General features: G+C 39.7%; 1 long non-coding RNA gene across 1 annotated transcript; it reads left to right on the forward strand.

Annotated features, from left to right (window-relative positions):
• Nucleotides 1-1,923: 1,923 nt before the first annotated feature.
• LOC107835709 (uncharacterized) lies at nucleotides 1,924-3,225 on the forward strand. Its single transcript, XR_001661519.1, has 2 exons — nucleotides 1,924-2,012; nucleotides 2,481-3,225. It is a non-coding gene; the product is annotated as an uncharacterized LOC107835709 (long non-coding RNA).
• Nucleotides 3,226-13,944: the final 10,719 nt, after the last annotated feature.

Consider the following 13,944-nt stretch of genomic DNA (forward strand, 5'->3'; position numbering starts at 1 on the left):
TGAGTTTGACTTCACACCATCTCACCAAGATTACTTTCCACAATTACAGCTGCTTTTCTTTTATAACAAATGGCAAAACAGTCCATTGATTTCCAGTGAGAGGAAGAAAAAATAGGCTCCTGAATAGGCAGATTAAAACCGATAAGACGCATCTTACCTCCCACCATACCCACCCACACGTCCGCTCTGTTAAATTTCACGCCCGGCCGATTCTTGTCGTGATTGGATATGTAAGACAAAGAAGATATGAAGTTCACGGCTAGAGCGATATTTAGGAAGACAAGCAGGTAATGAGCAATAGAAACATGACCGCTGCCTCCTGGGACGTGCTTGTTGCTGCAGTACATCAGGGCAGAAGAAAGCGAAAGGAAGACAGTTGTAGGTTTGTTATTTTTAGATCAGTGTGGCAGGTAAGAATCCCAGAGGACGGCTCGGCGTATTTACAGAACTTAAACTGATGAGGAACTTCGCAAAAGTCCTACAGATCACATTAAGGATCGACTTAATGTCTATTTTAGATCATAACAACTCCATGTAGCAACAAAAACAGGCAATCAGTAGTCACTTTAATCCCATTTATAAATAATTTGAACAAACCAGTTAGGGGAAAATGTATTTCCAAGACATTATCCCAAGATGAACACTTATTTATCTTGAAATAACTCACTTTTCTTACAATATTTTCTTAGTTTAAATATTTTTGAAAAACTTGCCATCTCATGGTAATTCTAAAATATTTTGAAATCACAATAAAAAAAGGTTTCTGCTTTTAATAGAGCTAGACAATCGCATGAAAGATGAAAATATCAAATCAAACTGACTGCCTTTAAGTTTACTCTCATTTTGTTACACTACGCCACAAACTACAGTCGTATGTGGAAGATGAACACAAAACAGGATGTGATTGGGAAAGAGAAAACTAAAGTATTTTTTGTCCTACTTAAATAACATTTTTCATTGTTGACCAAAAACTTAAATTTTTGTCTCACCTGACCAGAACACATACTTCCTTCCACACGACTGCTGGCTTCTGGCAACCTCAAATAAGACTTTTTTATGCTTTTTTTTTATTAGTATTATTGTCAATCTTCCATGAAGACTGGCAATATTATCATGGAGTACCCTGGCTGCGTCTCTGATTAACGTTTTCCTTTCTCGACCCATCATTTTCAGTCGACAACCACATCTTGATAGGTTTGCGACTTTACAAAAGAAAAGATTTCTCCAGGAAATGACAAGAAACTAGACTAAATGTCTGGGGATCTCTTGAAAATTGACAACTTAAGGCTTTCTCATTTTCTGCTTCAATAGATGGGAGAAATTACTTTTCAAAGCGTAAAAAAAAAAACATTTTGATCTGGATACTCAGATCAAAAATGAACTCAGTGAACCATGGCTGCAACATGAGCTTTGTATGCAAAATTACATCAAAAGGACCACGGCCATGCTGTTTGAGGATAAAAACAGCCCGTGCTTTAAATGTACTTCTCAGGACAAAAGTAAGCAAAACATCAGCAGCTTTTAATTTACATTAAATTAGCTACACTGTGCTGATTTCCTCTCCTCCTCCCCCCCGCCATCAGGAACAACTTTAGAGCTGCATCTGCTTTTTGACCAGATGTCGTCGGGATAGTTTTCCCTTTCGCGCCACAATGCGATTATGCAGACCACATCTCACAATTAGCTGATGTGGTCCTTCTCGGAGATAAGCGTCGGTGGGGGGAACATGCGCCGCGCTTCTGTTTTGTCGTGTTGTTAAAGAAAGCTGATGGCTGCCACTTTCCCGTAAACACTCGCCAACAACGCCACACACTAATGCTTGCCGAATAAGATTATAAAGAGCTCACTCGCCTGCCTTTCTGCCGCTGAATAAGTGTGCAAACTTCCACGAGGCTGCACTAACCAGCTTTGTGGGTTTCCGTCGTCGTCGAGCCAATGCAACCCGCTGCTGGGGAAACGATAATAATCCTCTGTGCTGGCTTTGCTGAGATGTCTTCATCTTAAAATGCCTGGTAAGCAAAGAAAACATAAGCAAATGTATAAAAAAAAAAAAAGATGCTAAGTTAGAATTTACAGACAGGCTTCACACAGGCCTACTAAATCAGGCCAACGGCTATCAGTTCCGTCCTTCCAGATAAAAACAGTTCTGCCTCTCTAAATTAATTAATTAGCTTTTTTTTCCCTCCCATACGAGAACAAACTTACACACCATAAACTATATATGAGCTCCCATCATCTGCTTAATTGATCCCCAATTAGCCATCAGTTATTTGATTGTCTCATCTAGTCTGCGTGACACTGGTTTGTGTGTCAACTCGCTGAATGACAAGTAAGCGCTAATTAAAGACTGCGAAGCCATTTTCGAGGGAGGGGGGAGCCATATATATTCATGAGGCCGGATTAATTTGTAATAAAGACATAATTTACCACCAGTGTGGAGAATATGACCTGCTCTCGTGTGAAGCGGCTTCTCCCCACAGTACGTGGCTGCGCTCTTCGCCTTCTGGCGGACAGGACGGATCCATCTGCCGTAAACGGCCGGAACTGAGGAGCAATCAGAACCCCGTCCAACTCATTATTACCTCTGGTTGACCACACAACGGTGATTTCAGTCCTGATCCAGAAGATTTGATTTGATTTTTTTAACCATGGGCTGATTTTGTCGTCTCTCACAAGGACATGAACTTTTTTTTTTTCGTTTAAAAGATGAAAATCTAAAACTGTGCAGAGCAAAAGCCATATTTTAAAGTGGAGGTAAATTATCCAAAACGTGCACTCAAAAAAAGTCTAATTGGATTTTTAGGAAAGTAATGGGTTTTCCTTCCTTGTTTAAATCCAATTTGGAGTTGTTAAGACTGTGACTGTTTAGAAAGCACACTGAGACGAACAAAGAGGAATCCCATCCCCGAGGATATTGTGCGTGTCTGATTTATTTAGAGACTTTAATTGCTGCTTGTTCAACTACTGCAGCAGCATGATGTTCAGGTAAATTTATAGGAAAGCGTGATGAACAAGAAGGTTATTTTGTGGAGTACCGAGTCGTCATTTCCTTACAATGTTGTGTTTTTTTCTGGCTACATTTAACCAAACACTGATTAATGATGAAAGTAAAGATGTCTCAACCCAAATGCAAATGTGAATAAAAGCAAAAGTTGCAAAAAAAGAAGAAAAAAAGAGTCCCAATGCGATGCTACATTGAGGTTAATAAAACCAATTCCACATCCAGAGCTGTGAAAATGTTTTTGCCTCCTAATAGATTTCTTCTTCTTTTTCACACTCAGGTGTTTCAGACCATAAAGCAAATTTAAATAGCAAAGAAAAGTAAAGTAAGCAAACACAAAGTGCAGTGTTCCAATTATATTTTTATTTATAAAAGGGAGAGAAAGATATCCAAAACAACCCGACCCTAGTATGAGAGAAGTAAAAACTGCAAATTGCACCTTTTGCGTCTGGTGTGCAGGAGTTACAGCCCTCGTTTCTTTGGGGAATTGATTGAATTTTGCCACTTTGGAGGATTTTTGAGCCTGCACACCATGCTTAAGCCCAGACTTTGACAAGAAAACTACAAAATATGTTGTTTTTATCATTCAGAGATGGACTTGTTAATTTGATGTGGTTTGTCCTGTTGCTGTATAGTTACAGTAACATTCAGCTCAGGGTCAAACAAAGATGGCTGAATTTTCTCCTTTAGGATTTTCCTACAGACAACATAATTCATGGTTTTATTCAGAGGTCACATCCAAGTGAAGCAAAATTACCCAAATTCTTCAAACTCCCAACTAGAGTTAGATCGGGCTTAAAAATACCAACCCGACCCCAAATGCATTGTGTTTGACCTCGAGCCGACCCGACTTGAGAGGCTTGAGACCAAAGTATAGCTGACGTATCTTAGCTAAGGTTTTACTACTTTTTTTTTAAAACCATTATGTAAGTAAGCAGTGTAACTTCTCCCGCTTTTAGCTTCCGTTTATCGTCTTTCAGCACCATCTTGTCGCTTGTTGTAACCGTAGGGTGAGTCAAGCGCAAATCATCTGGGATGTGTGATTGAAAAGATTCTAAATTATTATTTTTCATAAAGCATGTGGTCATTTAGTTTAAGTTTATTTGATAGGCACACATCGGCATAAAAAAAAACTGAACAAAGCAGCAGTCCCATGTTTGTGTCACAGTGCAATAGCAACAGCTAATTCGCAGCACTTGTCCCTAGATGGGCTTTTTAAACAGTACACCTTAAAACTAATAAAAATTGAAGGAATAATTTAAAATAGTACAGCATAATGTTGACAACATATATATACAAACAGTGAAACATAAAACATTACGTGTGAATACAGTTCTGTTTTTGACGTAACCAGAGTTTTGTTTGTTTTTGGAACGTACTGAAACTGACTTACTACAACTAAATAGCGACTATTTACGTAAGTCTGCATACGTGTCTTTTTATTTACTGATAAGAATTGTCTTGTTAAAGACAACTTGTTTGTTACAGCGCCGCATTACATGTGCATTATATATTGGAGGTCAAATGCGGGAACAACCCCCTGATTTTAACTGTGTTTGGTTGCAAAGTCGCGAACTGTTGTGCTATGGGATCAGGCTAACTAATGTTAGCAATGGAAGCTTTTAGCATCATGCTCATCTACGTTTTATTCAGTACCAAAATAACATATTCAAAACATCACTTTCTGTGTGACTGATTAAACAAAATACAAGTCATGAGTACAACTTTCATATGTGGCAGCCATATTGAATTAAAACTCAGGAATCTCAGCTGTTCCAAGCTGGGATTAAGATTCTCTGGGAGTAATCTTCCCAATCCAGAGTTCAGAGGTTGCAGCTCTAGAACAAACTATAAAGACTGAGATGTTTTTTTGTTTTTTTTGTTTTTGTTTTGTTTTTTTAAATCTGAGCGCCTTATAATTAAAACAAACACACCTCTAGGAGTCATAACCAGAGTCTACCATTTATTACACATATTACATTCTTAAATAAAAATGCTCCACTTAACAGTTCTTGCATAGATATCTTACAATACCAATTTAGAAAAGAATTATGAAACAGACCGGTAACAAAAATAAATTTTCTTCTTCCTTAATAAAGAACATTACCATACTAACATCATATAATACAAATAATATTTTAAACACTTTGTACAGCAAAAAATTGCAAGTAAAACAAACAAATTAGAAATAAGAGAAACCTAACAGAGGTGGTGGTGACGGGAGTGGGATGTAGGGTGAAGGTTTATGATTATGATGTTGATATGAACCATATGAGTCAAGGAGCCCCTGTTGGTCAGCCGAACGGATACGCTTGTACTTTTTAAAATTTCTTTTACGTTAATTTATGATGAAAATGTAATTGTGATCACTTAATAGATTTAAAAAAAAAAAAAGCACTTTGAAAAATGACAACATCGAACTAGTGGTAATACATGGTGGAAGCCATGATTGGCTCATTATTCTTTTAGTTTTGTTTTGTTGCTAAGCCAGAAGGAACATTTTAATTATTCTGAGAAATATTTAGCACCGTCTTGTTAGAACCCAGCAGCTTTTAACCTTACATGCTACAAATTACAGCTGAAAGTAACCAGATCTTAAAGTATTTATCCATTTGTTTGTGACCTTTAAGAGTTAAAAACTTACGCCAGTCAGTATTTCAAGGACATTTAGTAGAAATAAATAAATAATAATAATAATTAAAAAAAACCATAGCTGATTTTGAGGATGTTTTAAAATGTATGTCCACAATTACCAATAGCATTAGGATCAAAACTGTGTTTGGACATTCTTTGGTTTTTTTTACAATGTTTACTGACTTTCACATTACAATATTATATGCAGAAGAAACTTCCTTATACATCATTCAATTGCAAAACAAGTTGGCCTTTGTACTCTGTCGTAAAGAAGTATTTGTCCCTTTCCAGAAAGCTTCAGGCTTACATTAGTTAACAAACTACTTTTATTAATAGACAAATATTACCAGAGGGAATACAGAAAGCAGTTTTCAAATGATGGTCTCAGTTATTAAGAAACATTTGCCTTTTTTTAAATAGATGATTTTAAACCATACTGGTCCAGACCCAAAACCTTTAAATGTGGCTGAACTGAAACAATTCTCAAAAAAAAGAGGCTAAAATTCCTCCAGTGCCATGTAAGACTGTTTCTGAGTTATTACAGAAATTTAAGGGCAGTTGTAGACACCACCAGTGGCAAAACCACTTTTTTGGGGCAATTACTTTTTGTCATATTGACATGTTTTGTTTTTGTTCTTTTGTTTTACCCTGTTAAAGGAAAGAATCATCTGCAAACTCTTTGATATTAAAATTTGTCTAAAAAAAATGAAATCTGCTAAGGGACAAATACTTTTCACAGGAAACAACTTTAGTACAGAAGAAGCTGACCAAGACATGTTTCATTTCAACATTTCTGAAACAAGATCATGAAAGCGGTTACGTCCAAAACACTTTCAGCCCAACTACAATAAAGAGATCGATCTGGTCGGTGAACAAAAATCTCCAATAGTGTATTGCTTGATAAAATGTCAGACAGTTTTGATACCAAACCTATTTAGAAACAGAACGTAAGAGGAAGTTTTCTAGGGGAGAAAAAGGAGAGAGGTAAAAACTAGAGAGCGAGCACCTACAGGGAGCAGGAGAGTGGATAAAAGATTGATAGATTGCACTGTAAAGATCTGCTGTCGATGCAGAAAACCTTTCGCGGTCCAACCAAAGAGCATAGCTCAAGAGAAAACTCCTCCAGAACATGCTGGGCCGCAGAGGGCTCCGATTGTTGAGGTTTGGGTCAGGAAGGTTCAGGGTGGGTAAGGTGAAACGTACAGACAAAACAAAAAAATAATAAAGTGAGTGGGTTAAAATGCGTGAATCTCTTATATACCAACACGTCAAGCATGAACAAACACAATAGTTAGAGAAGGAGTCACTTGGATGGCACTGATACCAAGAAAATCAACCAAGTCACAGCAGGACTGAAAGTCAGCGTGGTACAACGGACCCCCCCAGGGTAACGGTGAAGAAAAGGGGCCTTTCACTGGACCACAGTCCGATCTGTCCAGACCAGCAGAAAACGGTCCTTGGTGGCAAAGTGCATCCTGGCTGTGTGTTAAATGTTAAGTGGATATCGGACAGAGTGCTCAAACAGACTAGGCTAGCAGTGTGCGCACAAGTAGAGTGCAAGAGCTAAGTATGATCACGTAGTGCAATGGTTGCAAAAACTAAAGCAGATCTAGAGAAATGTCTCGGACGGTGTGGCGTCACAACGTCGATCGTTTCGCACAGAGAAAGAAGTCTGCGCGAGAGATCGTAGGCTATTTACAAAAAGCTGCCAGAAGTAACAATGTCTCTTCAGGACAAGGTGGAGGGAAGCCGTGGAAACAAACGTTTGGTTTCGCAGAGGAGTCTTCTACCTGGGTCCAGAAGGGATCACCAAAGGCCATAGTTTAGAAATGTCTGCTCCCAAATGGCTGCTGCTTTTTTTTTTGCCAAGTTTTGCCAACTTTATTTGTCAGCACATCGTAAACACAGATTAGAAAGGTGTTCGGACAAATGATGAAACAGTTCTGTTATGTACAGCTAAATCTATGGTTTTATGGATGCATTTTTTTCTTTTTCTTTTTTTTTTAAGCATTTCACTGCCAAAACGAGCGGCTTTCTTCTCTGCAAGAAACAAATAAAGAGGAAACTGTTTCCACTTAACTGAGATTATTTGAACAAATTGTGATCCTTCATCAATTTCCACCCAAACTAAATAAATACATAAATAACCAAATAAAATAACACCTTACCTTGACCATAAAATAATGAGATGATGAGCTAACTAGTAGTTTAAATGGTTAGCAAGACTGGTAACAAGATGGTTGTTTGCTTAGCTTGGTATTTAGTGAGTTGAAGACATTCTTCTGTACCCATAAGCATTTGAAAAACATTGCTTGTCACGATAATACCGCCATCATTAATTACGTCTGATAATCTGAGATCGCGGCAGACGTACCACAATCCTTAAAGATACAAACTGACTTACTGTCAATTGGTTATTTTCCATCATGTAGTAATGGGTAGGCTCACGTTACATGTGCTAGTTTGGGTGTCTTAATGCTATAAGCACAGTGTATAATGAAACATAATCTAAAAACGTTTAATAATTCTCAAACGAAACTGAAAGGCAGCAAAATGTGAAACGTAATGCAAAGTTTGAAGTGTGTCGTCTGCATGTGTGTAAATGAGTTGAAAAGTACAACAGAACTGCTTCAGGAATGTCCAACACACCACATTAGATGTTAGTTCAATTTTCCAAAAGGTGTGCCCAGTAAAGTGGGGGGCGTACACAAAGATAACCTTTTAAAATTCAAATTAATAAAGTTCATCTGCATCCAAGCTGAAGTGATCAAAAAATATCTGCCTTCAGATATGGTTAGCTCTGAAATAATCACATTACCAAGTGTCTGAGTGGGATAATCCCACAATCAGATTAACTTCCAGAGTAAATGTCAACTTCCATTGACCTTTATCGACCCATGAGAGTAGTGAACTTTGACCTGTGATGATTATATAACATTAAGGCCGACGCTTTCGACTCAAAGCCCGCGTTTAATTTGGAACGACTTGACCAAGCAGTATTCCTAAGCGGTTATGTGGAACTACAGCTACCTCCCTCTGCCGGCGCCTCCGTAACACCATGAACACCTTATTTTTACATTTATGAGCAACGAGTTCGGCTCCGGGTTCCAGCAGACTGGGAACGTTGCGGAGCATGGAGAGTCGGTAATTAAGATCTACCGGGATGGTCGCGTAAGGAAAAAAAAACAAAAAAACAATCCCTTTCCTTCCACCTTCCATCTGTCTCTCGTTTTCTGCATCCCTGCCTCGTGGATCTTTCTACTACATCTACTACATTCACAGCAGTTCACTTGCAAATATGCAAATCTTTGGGCAAAACGTGTAAAGTGTGCATTCAGCATTCCTGCAGCTGACGGCGCAGTGGACAACTGCTGCGGACGGGAAGGGAAGAGGTGTGGTGAGGATGGAGGGACGGATGGAAACAAACTGGAATGGCACTTTAGTTGTTAAAGCAGGTGGAGGGTTTGGTGGTGGGGGGGCGAGGATCGACCAGCTGGTGGGAATTTGCAGAGAAAGCGACATTTATTGAAATGTATTCAGCAAGATAAGGCAGGTTATGAAGTGATGTTAATATTAATATGCAAAACCAGTTCTTCTTTTTCCATTTAAGCTTAGATCCTTTTATTTTATTTTATTTTTTTACAAGTCTCACTACTATGTTCTGGTTCTCTGTTCAACGGTTCCAGATCAGATCTATCCACTAGCTGTGGACGGCTGGCACCCGTGTGACTCAAGGTCCCCCCTCGTATTTTCTTCCTTTTTTTTTTATTCTTCTACTCATACTACTCCGTTTCCCTGTGACCCAGAGCTATCTCATTAGCTCAGCCGCTAGAAGAGCTGGGAGTCGCAATGCTAATCAGAGCTGCGCGCGGTGGCAGCTAGCCGGCCCGGATGAGCCTCCGAGACGACAGGGGACCCGGAGCTACACAGTGACAGGAAACCCGCTCTGACAGGCTGAAAGACAGGAAGGGGGACCAAATGCGAAGCTGCATCTGAAGTGACTAAAATCTGTCAAATGTTGGAGTCGGGGTTGGGGGGAGAAAGAAATTTGTTTCAGGAAGAGAGTTTATTTGCTTACGGTTTGACAGAGCTGCAGTTTCAACTGGAGCATTAGGGAAAAATAGTGGCGTAACCTGAAAGATAACGAAATGTGAAATTGATTTCGGCTAAATCGTGCCGAGAATGGGGTTTTACCGCGTTTCAAATCGGAAAGGTCCCGCAAGGTGCATGACATGTCCTTGGATTTTTCTATTATTCCTCTGATTCAATGAGTGCCGTGGGATATATTGATGAGTGAATAAATTAAGAGCCAGAGCAAAAACCCTAAGAAGTATATGAAACTTTTTCTTTTTTTTTTTTTTTGGGGGGAAGGATTAAAAAACAATAATAATAACTCAACTCCAACTGTCTCATATTGTCTCCCCCAACATGGTTGCACACTAGGAAAGCGGTACTGTTATGCTCACAGTATGGATAACGGGGTTGAAACGAAACAAAAACACACAACATTCAAGCCATCAAAAGTCACAAAAGTGCAACGATCTCCATTCGTCATGATTGTATTCCCTCATGTGGGACAGTTTCCATTCGCATCTCTATGCAAAATGAAAAAAGGAAACATCAACATAGATTTTGTGTTGAAATCCAAAACATGAGCTGCTTTTTCAGGCGGTCGTAATAAAATATTTGCACCCTCTGTCCGATCCAATCTGCTTCAACACGTTACGTTGTTGTTGGGTTTTTTTTTATGCGATGATTATATTTGAGTTCACGGCTTGGGCCCCGTTTTGTTACATTCGAATTCAACGGATTTGAACTTTTGTACAAACTGTTTCTGCATTTTTGGCATTTTCGCAATGCAAAGACACAAAATCTTGCCAAGTATTTCTGTTCATATTTCCAGTGAAAGTATCTTGGAACACTTGAAATAAGACAAAATGAACTTACAAATAACTTTTCAGCAGATATAAGAGCTTGTTTTAGATCGATAATTCCTAAATATTGATGAAGTACTCGTTCCCATGGCAGATTATTTCACCCTATAACTAGTCCTTTTTCATCAATATTAAGGAATTATTGACTTAAAACAAGCTTGCTGAAAAGTTACTTGCAAGTTAGTTTTGTATTATTTCATGTGTTTTAAGATTCACTTTAGAAACTAGACCAAACATACTTGGTAAATTTTTGTGTTTTTGCTCTGCGTTAAGGAACCGACGCTGTGCAGTGCGCTTTCATGACGTCGTTCCCTTCAGTTTTGAACCAGACAGTCTACTATTTAGGTCCTAAAGAACCGAAAAAGGGTGCACTTACTTTATACCCTGACTGCATCACATAGAAGGAAGAGTTAGTAGAGAAAGCTGCCGTTAGATACACAGGACTCGTACGGAGGCGGCGCCCCGCTGGTCTCCTCTGACCGGAGACTCTGCCCATGGCTGAAGGGCAGTTCCACGCTGGAGGTTTTTGGTATCGATTGTTCAAAGCTGCACCATATATATACCCCCCACCCTTTACCCCGCCTACCTTCCCTCCACCCTTCAGGGGGCTTTTTTTTTTTTTCCCCCACCACCGTTTCACCTAATGAATGCTGGCAAGGCCAACTGGCACAATGACTGGGCATGCTGGGAGTCGAAATCCTCCCCCACCCCGACCAGCTTCAGGAACCTGCGCCCTCACCCAGCTGCACCAGCGAGCGTTGGACTGTTTGCATGTGCTATGGGGCATGTAGGTGTTGGTGGGCGGATGGAGCAGCCGCGAGAGCGTTGGCGTTGAAAGCCCCCGGATCGCGAGGCTCGTGTTGTTTTTTTTTTTGTTTGTTTTGTTTTTTTTCTTCCCTGCAACCACTGAGCAAAGAAAGTCGGCATTCAGAGATGCACAATCCTGATATTTTATGAAGGTTTTTAATGTCGTTTGCATTCGGGTCACGTAAACGACAGCACGAGCGTGGCTCTGAAAACCCAGCAGGTGATCCGACAGACGGAGGAGAGACTTCCCGGTGAAGCAACAAATTTCTAGGTATTTCTGTGAACATTTGTTAAAAATTCATAAACGAACGACGGCAAGCGATTCTGCATAATTTAGGAAGCGACGTCAAAGGGGATCTGCTCGGATTTTTTATTGACAAGTTGAATTTTGTTATTTGGAATAATTCCACCAAATTCTGTGCATTGACAAAAAAAAAAAGAAAAAAAAAGAAAAAATAAAGCATCATTTTCAAGGCATTGAAAACTCTAAGGAGAGAGTTCAGGGGTTAAAAAAAAAAAAAAAAAAAGCATAATTTTCAAGGCATTGAAAACTCTAAGGAGAGAGTTCAGGGGTTCTGTTGATAGATTATGAGGAGTTAATATCTTACCCAAAAATATAAATCTTTCATTTAGTGCAAATCTAAACTAGGTGGTGACCAAGGTGGACTTTTATCATCTCAAAACCAACTCTGGACTGAAAAATGACATATCAGTCTATGCAACTGTAGAAATATTTAAATCATCCTTTTAAATACACAGAATGTGATGATTGTTGACAGGAAATGGAGGCGGTGGTGTTGCACCACCTTGGCGATTGGATTGGTTTTAAAACAGAAAAGGTTCAATTTGATCTTGTTCCCTCTGGGACTGGCTTACAGCGTCCAGCCCTGAGACCAGCTAATCTGGATTTATTCTAAATGAAGCTGTGTACTGCAGGCAGCTCCTCATAGTCTTCTAACAAAAGCTTGCTTTAAAAATTACACACAGCCCCTTTCAAAAGCTTTGTTTCTGAGCTTTTTAAACACTCGTAGAACTTGCCAAACGCACTCCGAGTGAGGAGCGCTGTAAGGTTTGGGTTTTAAGTTTCTAAATGAACGCTGCTCAACTTCCTTTGTCGGATCGAACCTGCATTTGGGAATTCAGACGCCGACGATTTCAGATTTACAACTGAAGTTTCTGGAGACTTTCCCAAGAAACCACATTTTATAGAAGCAGCTAGCTGAAAAAGTTTTTTTTAATTTTTTTTTTTTTTGCGGTTTTACGATTTTATCTGCTTCAGCTGTTTTAACGTTTAGCCACCCCCACTTCCCCACCTGCCAATTACAAAAAACACCAACCGTCGCCAACGACGACACAGCCCGCGTCCTGCGGTACAAGAACCGATTAAACATGAGGCGCAGACTGCAGCGAGGGTTTCCGTGGGTGACTGTTGGAGCTGAGAACAAGCCGATTTCTCACTTCAAAAGGATTTGGGATTGTTACCTCCAGCCGAGAGCTAAGATACTCTTCCACCAAACAACAGTTGCTAAATTCCTACTGTGAAAAAAGATTTGGGAACAGAACATGTAATTCCACGAAGAGTGTGCGTCTGTCTGTGTTCATGAGCTGCAGTGTGTGTGTGTGTGTGTGTTTAATAAAGCCTGCCATGCTGCGTTTTGTTTTCCAACTCTCTTCATTAGCTTAATTATTTTTCTATTTCTTATTAGTCTTATCTTGAGAGGCGCCAGGAGCGTAGGAACTGCAAAATGTGTGTGTGTGTGTGTGTGTGTGTGTGTGTTGACGGAGTATGTGTGCTTGTTCTGTATGCAAAGTGTAAAGAGAGAGAAAGAGCTGTTTTTTGTGTTGTATTTTTAACAGTCTTTTATAATTTTTTTTCCCATTGTGTTTCATTTTTTTTCTTTCTTATTTTAAGCTGTAGAAAAAAAAAAGCACAGATAACATAAAATAAAAAAGGAAGTAAGTGCAGTTAATGGATACAAAACAGGCGAAATCGCCGGGGTCCGTGTGACCAGTTCTGTCCAAAACCAACATGCGAACGTCAAAGCTGGCATCTTCAGTCCCGTGTGTGGAAAAAAAAAGAAAAGAAGAAGCAAAGAGCAAGAAGCAGCTCTCTGAGCCCCAGTTCTCGTCCTGCGGTGCTGCCAGGAAGATGGCTCCTCTGAGTTGGTGGAAACGCACACGGATGACTTTCAGAATAAAAGAAGAGACTCATGAATAACAAAAAAAGAGTTTGCCAGTTTGTAAGTGTGTGAGTCCTCCCTCTTAAGACTGCGGGAGGTCATCCTGGGGTTTGCTGTTGTGTTTTTGAGCTGCGTTGGGTTGCGGGGCAGAAAGAGCGCCAGAGAAAAGAAAATGAAGACCTCTCTGCTTTTCGCTTTTATTTCAGTCCAAATAAAACGCCGATCCTTTACTCTGAGCTGATTCAGTTTTTTTCTTTCACCCCATCCATTGGCTGCTCACACAGTCTGCAGAGTCAGTGCACACGGGAATAAAAAAAAAAAAGACCAACAACGCTCTCCTTCGCTTCCCACACATTCTGTTGAAGTCACCTTAGACATCCAGTCTTTC

The sequence above is a fragment of the Poecilia formosa genome, unplaced genomic scaffold (genome assembly GCF_000485575.1).
Source record: "Poecilia formosa unplaced genomic scaffold, Poecilia_formosa-5.1.2 Scaffold19, whole genome shotgun sequence".
Lineage (NCBI taxonomy): Eukaryota > Metazoa > Chordata > Actinopteri > Cyprinodontiformes > Poeciliidae > Poecilia > Poecilia formosa.